Consider the following 10,099-nt stretch of genomic DNA (forward strand, 5'->3'; position numbering starts at 1 on the left):
TTTCCTGCCAGAGGCGTCTCCTGCCGCTCTGTTTATCGCTGAGTCCCATGTTCAACTGCCTTTTGCACGTAGCTCGTGTAGTTGTTGCTCGCCTCGTTTTCTCATCCTTCTGACACATGTCCTTGGGTCACAGGTTAAAGTTTCCCTGGCCGGGGCATAAACTCACGTAGTTCTCATTGCTTCCTTCTACACCCAACCATCTTTATGCCATCCAATGCCAAGCAGCCTTGTGGCCATGGCAGCTGCGCAACTTAACGAGTTACAATGATTTTCGTGCTAATTAAAATGGTTTTTGCATTTAGTTCACCGCATTAGCATTTCGTTTAGCTGTTCCACAAACACCTGCCCCTGTCCGCCCTCTTGCTCTCACCAGATTATGCTTTCACACACATCTCCTTATGGAATGTTTGTCTATCTATAGCCATAGTGGTATCCGTATCCGTCGCCAACTGTGTGCGGCATAAATTACGCATACGCAGCGTTACCAACGCTACTGAAACGAAAACGTTGGCCAAAAAGTCTGTTTGTCAACTGACGCAGCTGCGCCTAATGAACTCAAACTGCGGGCAAACACCGCACTTCTTCTCTCTCCTCAATGCCTCCTTGTCCTTCTCGGTTCTCCTCCTTGCATATTTGTCTGTTTTTTGTCAGCTGCAACTTTGGATTTCACATGCTTGACTGCTGTCTGTAGCTAAGTCTTAATTAGATGTTTGATATTTGACAACTAAGCAAACCAAAATTGAACTCGTTAGTGGTTTATGATTACAATCGCAAAATGGCATTCACATACCATATCCGTTCATAATTAGTGAGTGGGCCATTTTAATTCTCTCATCCCCTCCAATATTAGCTGTGAACATTTCAAGTCATTCATTAAGTTCAACTATATAACAAACGGTTCATCCTAATTATAAAGTTTGCTTTACTGAAACGGGCTTTATATAAGCAAGCTATATTACTGAGTTAACATGGCGTTAAGGTATGAAAAGTTGGATATTTCAACAATTGCTATGGCAAAATGTCTATAAAAAGTCAGTTTCTTAATGAACACATTAGATAATCAGAAGCAAAATATATTTAAATTGTCTGATAACACAAATCACATAGAGAAATTGTTGGGTATTATTGCAAAGTCTTTACATATTTATTCATTTCATAAGCTGTATATCTTTACAAAATGTCTGTACTGGTATCTGGTTCAAATATTCTTACAATTAGTTTACAACTTCCGCAATCATATTCCATGCAGTCTCACGTGTTGAAAAGTTTTGCTTTTGGTTTTTTGGTAGTTTGAAGCGTTGCAAATAAACAAAATAAAATGCACATAGCCAAGTATTTTCATAGTCTTTATTATATGGCATTTTGTTGCAGTTTTTATTATATCTATACATACACACACACACACACAGGAATTCACACACACATACACGCACACCTAATAGGGCAACTGTAATGCTGGACACGTGTTAAAAGTTCAGTTTTAAACACTTGTACACAAAATGTTGTTGCTGCTTTCGATTTTTGAAACGATTTCGCTTTTGTTTTTTTTTTTTTGTACGAATCACTGCAAAACTCCTTACATGTGTATCTGGGCACAAATCCCCAGAGCGAGGAAAAACTTTTAGTTTCGTATCGCCCACGTTTACTGTCAATAAAACTTTGCTTGAGCTAGGAAAATACAATACAATACAGCATAAAGAAAAATAAACGAAAAACAAAACAAAACACATCAACAACCAGCAAGAGAGAAAAATGAAACGAGAAAACAAAAATGGAAACAGCATAGATTATGTACATAGAGGCGGAATATAGCTTGAGAGGGCGGAGTCATTGGTAAGTCTTATAAAACATGCAAATGCAATGAAATTACATGTTACGTATACGCCCCATGTTGCAGGAAAGCAAAGAACATAGCAGGCTGGATGGTTCATGGGCTGGCTGGCTAGCTAGCAAAGAAGTAAACCGACATAGAAAAGGATTATGCAAAATTATGCAAAAAGTATAAAACGTAAGAAGCAAAATCCACGCACATTAAATTAAAGTGCTTTCAATAAAGTCAAATCGTGACTTTTGCGCTAATGATGAGTACCAAAAGCCGACATTGTCTCTCATGGAGTCTTTTCTTTGTGGAAGGTAAGAAGTTAAAGAGAAAAGAATGAAGAGACAACGTTTTTTTTTTCTGTTTTACTGCTTGACAAATTGACTTGCAAATCATTTCTTTTAGCACTTTTTTTCACGAAATGTTACGGGGGGGCCTGGTCTGAAAATGTTCCAAATTGCGAGTATTTCATAATTTTGCAAAGGGCTGCCTGCCCTGCAGCAAGAGAGGCTGGGTCAGGGGGACTTGGGCCACCAGTTGAGTGAGCAGCGGATGCCATACTAAAAGGGCACTCAGCTCAAAAGACAACTGGCGGAAATCGTTGCTAGAAATGGTAGAAACTGCAGCAAATCTACAGAATCAGAGTGTGTGTACGTGCCATATGGACCAGATGAATCATAAGCACAGCAAATGGCGGCCAAAACCGACAATGACCCAAGACCGCGAGGGGCCAACGAAAAAGCCGCAAAAGACGCCAGGCGGACAACATTTGTAGTGAATGGATTTGGATTTTCGGATTTGCGCACAAGATAATGGGCTAGGGCCTGGCCTCTGGATCGTTGCATGTGAACAGAACCCATCACAAGCCATTCCATCCCATTCTATCGCAATGCCTCCCTCTTATTGCATCGAGCTGGCGGCAATGGCGAGAGAGCGGCTAAGCTAAGCAGCTCGAATGCAACGGAAATAGTTTTGTGTGAGATTTATTACCACTCTAGAGAGTCATAAAACGGAAATTGTACACAAAATCCTTTCGGATGCTCGTTTAAGTTGCCCATCTAACTCCCAGCCACCGTTCCAATAGCCACACTATACCGCCGCTTCTTTCACAATGTTGAGTGTGTGTGTGTGTGTGTGTGTGTGTGTAGATTTTTTATGTGTTGTGTCATTTTTGTTTACTCTCTACTGCTGTTTGCTTGTCCCAATGTTTATGTAAGTCATCGCTTCGTTTACGACGCTCTGCCCATTACCACCCCGACTCTCCGGCTGGCCGACTGACTGCGCCACCATCATCTTGGCATATCCTATTTTGAAATTATATTTTTGCACATTTTGTGCAAATGGTTTGACTCCCTTCTGCCTTCGCTGCTTCATGTTGGTCGCCTGATTTTCTGCTAACTAAAAACTCTTTGCTTTGCAATTTTAGTTTATTTATTTTATTTACCACCCCTTCGGAATGCCTTTTACCAGAACTTGGGTCAACTGCACGGCATTCTATTCCATTGCTTCGGTTTGCTGCTTTGGCTCTTTTCTCTAGGTCCTGCTCCATAAATTTCTATGGCAGTAGCATCGCATTTGTCGCAAAGAGATTAAAATACCCACTTTACTGAATTGGTTTAAAGCAAATCCTTTTGTCGGGATGCAATATGGAAAATTGCAATGAACTTTTAATAGCCACCACTGGCTAAGATTGAGGTAAACTCCCTTTAATTACGAATACACAGACGCCATTGCAAGTTATCATAAGCTTTTGTTTTTCACGACAAAACGATCTGTATCAATGTAAACACAAATGGGAATTTTATTTAGTCGTTAGAAGAAGATTTCATGGAAGTTTATTAAAATTTTTGCTAACCAGTCAGAAAAGCTAAATTCGTATTTAGACTCATTTCAATTTCGAATCAGTTTTTGGCCCCAACTACTACTTTTATAATCTTTCTTCTTTCCCTTTTTACCACCTTGTTTGTTCATACCCTTTTGTCGTCGATTGTCCTCGTCGTTGCCATCGTTTCTAGTAATTTGGCTGGAAACCAAAAAAAAAAAAAAAAAAAATATTACCTCTCGTCTCGCCTCTTTTCTGGTCCAGTGTTCAAATGCGAATCGCTTCTCCGCGGCTTCTGGCAGTCATTGCCTTTTTGATGACAACCCAAAGATATCGGTAGAAAAGTGGCCCCGGCAAGCTAAAGTTACGCAGTGGCCATGAAGGAGCCATTACCATATATCTAACGGTGAACTATATACTATATAGACCGCACTGATTAAGCTCCTTGGCTTAAACCAAACGTTTGTGCCCCCTCCTCCTCACACAATGTACTTCTTTGTCATCTTGCGTAAACAGCAGATTCGGCGTTAAAGGAGAGCATTGGGATTGAGGTTGGAGTTTGGATTCCACTGTCTCTCCTTTAGGTGCACTTTTCAATGCTAACATGGCCATGCCTGGTCATTTCCATTTCCGTGGTTGACAAATTTTTGGCAACCGATTTTCTGCTTATTTTCCACAAAAAGCAAAAACGATTTTAGTAACAACTAGAGATGGTAAATTACTTCGATATTTTTTTTTTTAATATTTAAACGACTAATCGATGACGCAAAAGTGAAGAACGGTTGAAATGAAGGATGGAAACATTGAATCTGAAACAAATTAAGTGAATGTGAAAACAATTGGAAAACTTTGAAATGCGATATGATAGATAGGATTATATATCGTTAAAAAACATTATTACAGGTCGGCTTTTGTCAGTTTTGGTAAGGGACATCTTATAATCTAATTTGTGGTAATATTCCATTGTCTTGAACTTATCCATCTCTAGCATTTTGGCGTGCTAAATTCATTCCATTTCCTTTAATAGACTCGGTCAGACTTAGCACAGCTCAGCACGGCACGGCGAGGCTATAACTGGAACTGGCATTGCAGACAGCACGGCAGGATAATCATTTTTTCATAAAGTCATTATTGTTGTGGTTGCAGTTGGTGCGCCAATGTACTCCACTCCCTATCCACTCACCCCATCCTTAAGGGGTGGGCTAGCATTCCCATTCCCTTATACTTATCTCTAGTGCTAGTGCTATTGCTATTTCTATCCCCTGGCAACTATTGTTCTCAAGTGTTTGTCGTCGACTGTGGCAAGACGAAATTATTTTGCTGATGGCCGGAGCAGCCACAGCAGGATGAAAACAATTTCCATTTAGGACATTTGCTTTGTGAGTAAACATTATTTTTTTGTGGGTGTTTTCTCTTCTTACTTTTTTTTTTTGGTGTGTTTTTCTTTTTAAATGTGCCACGGCGTTTTATTCAGCGGCAAATGCCACAAAGTTGGCGACAGCCTAGACGGGCAAATGAGTAGAAGATGAGAAAAGAAAGAAAGACGGAAATTTTCATCTGTTTTCTTTGCATCTTTGTCACTTTGTCTTGTCGAGTGCGCCGACAATTAACTGCGGCCATGATGATGAGCTGGCTTAGTGGCAGCAGCCAGCTCCGACTTTAAGGCTTAGTCTTCAAATTAATTGATCGACCAGCTTTGGCTCAGCCAATAACCATATCACATTTCAGACAATTAAACTGGCATTTAAAATTTCTAACCTCCCACCTCCTCTTCCATTGACGCCACCCACTGGACCCGAACTATATATTCATTTTGACTCATTTAGCCCAGTCAAAATTCTAATAGGGTCAATTGCAATAATATCATTAGGAAAATTAAACACGACCGACGAACGCTGAACGGCCGCAAAGTTTTAGCCGTCGAGCAACGACACCCAACCAACTCAAGCGTATTATGCCTAATTGGGCACTGCCAGCACCAACGAGTCAGCCAACCAGACCTCCGAATGAAACTGAAAAGCACCTACCTAGCTGTCGCCATCTCCAGCTTCAGCTCAGGCTCCGGCTCCGGCTCCACCATTAGCATCAGCACCAACACCACTACTATTGCCATTGCTACTACCACCATCACCATCACCACGGCCACTTGAGCCATCTCCATCGTTGCCTTCGCCCTTGCTTTGCACGTTTTGTCTACGCGAGTAATTAACTTTAATTGCGGCCATTAAAATAAATTGGCAGATACCTTTAAATATTGTTATTGTAGCATACTTAGGGTACGAGAGAATAAGTTGGTGGGCAGGTGGGACAGGTGCGCGCAACACAATCGCATGTAGTGGGGAAAAATTAAATAAAAATTCTATTGCATGCATTTATGGCTGGCATCAAGACATTTTCCTTTACTCATTTTTCTTCGAAATAAATACAAGTTGCTTATGACAAATTTTTAATATACACACATATTTATTTTTTACTTTAATACCAGCTAGTCTTCTTATTAACTATGTATTTTAAATATATATCTAAAAAACATCTTATTTTTAGACTTAAACAATATTCGGAATGAGCTTTATTATCCTTCAATAGCTAGCAAGTTTTTTTTACTAACTTAAACTATGTGATAGGGTCTAAGGTGACTTAACATGAATTAGCGGTTTAAGGCCAGTTTCTTCCCATAGGAGACATTATTATTTGTATATTGAAACATATGCCCCCAATCAGACTAACGCACAATGTCGATGTTTTGGTGAGAAACAAAGAAAGGTTCAATAGGAGCTGTAACGTTTTTTTCATGAAATCCCGCACAAATCTTACATGTGCTTGAACCATGTAATAGTATAGGAAAAATTATGGTTTTGAAAATGATAATTTTGTAAGCTGTAGAAAGTGTTATTGAAAGAAACATTATTGATTGATGATCATGTATAATGTGCAGTTATACCAGTTACCCAAAACAACATCTTTAAAGATATTGGTTGTTATACATTGTTGTTGATTTTGAAGCTTTAATTCGAAGAATATGGACTTCAAAGTTTTACAATTTTAATTTAAATTATATAAAGTTATATATATTTTTCTTTTATGGTCAATTACTTTAATGGCCAAGTAAATAAAATGATACTTTTAAATAAGTAGTACAACAAAAAGAAAAAAGTAAATAAATGTATAACGTGCGCGAGCCTTTAGTGATAGAATTTAAAAACAATTATGTCTTTTGAGAGTTACTTTGTGCGAAATCCTACTAAATTTAAGTAATTTTTTTAGTAAATGCCAGAGTTAGTTTTTGTATTGTAAATGAACATAACTTTCTACACTGAAACTGATATGAAAATTAAAGACAAATACAAATGTTGATAGGGACTACATTTTCAATTCCATTATGTGTATGTGTAAATGTATGTATATATTATAGGTACGATGTTTCGACCTGACTTTTGTTTTAATGGCATTGCCATCATAGTGCCTAACAAATGCCAATTGAATATGCATGAGGCAAAAACATGCCAGCTATTTTGTTGCATACTACTTTGGATGATGTTCCGCTTGACTTGGCAAAAATGCCTAAGAATACAAACATTTTGTGTATGTTTCGTTTTTTGATATTCTGTTCTGTTTTCTTTCCTGCCATCGGATGCCAGGCGATGGGTTCTGAGACAAATTGCAAATGTAAAACTTCTTTAATTTTGTTGAAACGCTGTAAGCCAGGACACGGCTCACAGAGTGAAACTAAAAATGCTTGGCCTACGGCAATAAATGTCAAACTAAAGTTTCGGCGCACTTTTTTTTTTCAATTAGACGAAATTCTTTTGAAAAAGAAAACTGCATGGCAGGAACACTAACAGAGAAAGAGAATGGATGTGAGATGTGGCCAGGTTTATATACACATGAGTATAACAAAATCCCGCTGAGTGACAACCCTGGAAAAACAAACAAACGAAGCGAAGGGTTCGTTCAGTTTTCAATGTTTTGTGATAACCTTTTTGCGCATACGACTCTAAAATTTATTTGTTTTGGCCAAGACAAATGTGACTTTTAGCTAGGATTCAGACTTGAACTGGAATTTGGACTCGGGCGCGGACGTGTTTCAGGTGGATGTTGTGCTGCTAAGGCAAACACCAAGTTGAATCTGAAATACGCAACGCACGCACTATGCGACGCTGCCTCTTCTCTTCTTCTTTTTCTGTTCTTTCGCTGGTAAACTTCCGCTTCCGCTTTTAGTTTTTGCGTCCGCTGACCGAACCACTCGAAAGCGAGTGGAATGCCGCAGGCGCTAACTTGATATTTACTTTGTTGCTGTTTACCTATACCCACATCGCCTTAGTTACTCCTCATCCATTCCTCTGCCATGTGCCTCCATCAGGCGCAAAGTTTCTTGACTCGTTTCCGTCTGACCGTGCGCCCATCAAACTTATAGCCCGAGTACGCTTGACCAGCAAACTACTCAGCATCGTTCTGAAAATGTTTTCGTTGATGAAAAAACTTTGTCTGCCTTCAACACTTCTCAACTTTTGTGTAGTTTGTCTGGCCAGTGTTCTATTCCTATTTGGTTCCTACCACCACCGCAATACTCTCTCTACCACGTTTTGTCTCCATTTCTTTTTTTGTTTTGCCCCATGGTTCTATCAGCCTTTTACTGGCCATCTTCGTTTTCCCAAAAAAAAAAAAAAACCCTGACCATGATTCATTTTATCATTTGCTGTTAATTGTTTTCGTTTTCATCACAAAATATATATTGAAAGACCATTAATGGGTCAGTGGGTGGGTGAGAGCGATGGGAAAACGAACCAAATTTACTCAATACTCATATGCCATGTTGCCAGAGTTCGTTTGGCGCCAGCAATAAACCGAAGATGAACTTCCGGCTTCATGCACTGTAAATATCAATCAGTTTATCTATTACATCGTTACCGAATAAACCCTGTATTGATCTTGAGTGGGTCTGTCTATATTTTCTCAGTGTAAGCCCTGACCAAGTAAGTGCGAATTGGAAATGCGCTTAATCACTGCTTCTACGATAGGATAACCGAAAGTTTTGGGAATGGGAAAGAGCTGTCAGCAGGTCAGTCTCCAAGTAATCGAGTAAATAAAAGCAAAAGCTCCTTCCCTTCCCTTCTCTTCCATTCACTTGTTCATTTCCTCTATAGACAAAGAACCCATATGCAATGTTTGTTTGTGTAGCAAAAGATTCTGAAACTATGCGCATAGAAATTGAGAAAGACACTAATTGCTTTTCTTTCCAACCAACTCTTTTTCTTTTCTAATTACTATATACATATATACACAGATGTCTTTGTGTGTGTGTGTGTGTGTGTGTGTGTAAGACAGACTCTTGGCGACTGGCGACACACATTCTCCTAAGTAGGAAAATGATAGTTTGAATCCTCTCCAGCAAACGAGACGACGTCGAGAGGAGGAAGAAATGAAGACAACGACGCATTTAAAGCACATAATTCGGTTTTGATTATGTTTTTGGTTCTGGCCGTCGTCGCTGTTGCCAGTGCCGTTACCATTGCCACTGCCATTCCTGTCGTACTTCTGAAGTTAGCAACTTCATTATGGCTAAAACCCCAAATGTGTTGATATTGCGGTTGAAGTGGTCGTTCCCGTTCTTTGTTAAGGGGGGGTTTTGGCCAAATGAGTGGGTATTCATGTGTGTGTGTGTGTCGGTGTGTGTGTTTTTGTGCGCAAATATGAGCATTTCTGATTATTTGCAGCTTAAGCCATGTTTACCGGCAGATAATAGAAGTGAAAGATAAAAGAGTTGGCTATCCTTCGAGTCTTACTCATCCAATGTGAATGGGATGAATTTCCAGTTTTGTGATTGCAACGAAATGAGTTCCTCGTTTGTTCACACAAATCTGTTGTAAACCTTCATCGTTCAGACATATTGCTATATGTTATCAGATATGAAATGTGGAAAGATTTTTGTCCGTCTTTTTGTCCGTATTTTTGCCCACATTAGATATACCTATGTAAACATAGGTAGGTTTAACTTACAACGAGACGTAGGAGGGAAATCTTCAATGGTGAAATTTAAGTTTCGGTATATTTATATAAAACAAATTTAAGCATTTTCTTACCATGTATCGCAATGTTTCTAGTTGATTTCACATCGTACTTGTATTCGACTTTCTGACGCATTTTGCTCTTAAAATTACTAAAGCCCTTAGCGCTTCGTTGCCTCGCACATAATTTAAGCTGTTTATACGCAGCTTTTGCTATAAATTATAAAATAAAAGCCTAGGCAGCAAATCAGCACATAATTTTGGACACACTTAAACAACATCATGGCCTCCAGCCAGCCTGCATTCCCAGCGGAAGTGCGTAGAAGTCGCGCACAGGAAGTCAGTAAAACAAAAAGTTTACCCGAAAAAAAATAATGAAACAAAATATAAAAGGGTTAGGTCGACATGGGCTAGGTTTATTTTGGCACAAATTTGGCTAAAATCAAAAAACAG

This window comes from Drosophila willistoni, chromosome 3R (genome assembly GCF_018902025.1).
Source record: "Drosophila willistoni isolate 14030-0811.24 chromosome 3R, UCI_dwil_1.1, whole genome shotgun sequence".
Classification (NCBI taxonomy): domain Eukaryota; kingdom Metazoa; phylum Arthropoda; class Insecta; order Diptera; family Drosophilidae; genus Drosophila; species Drosophila willistoni.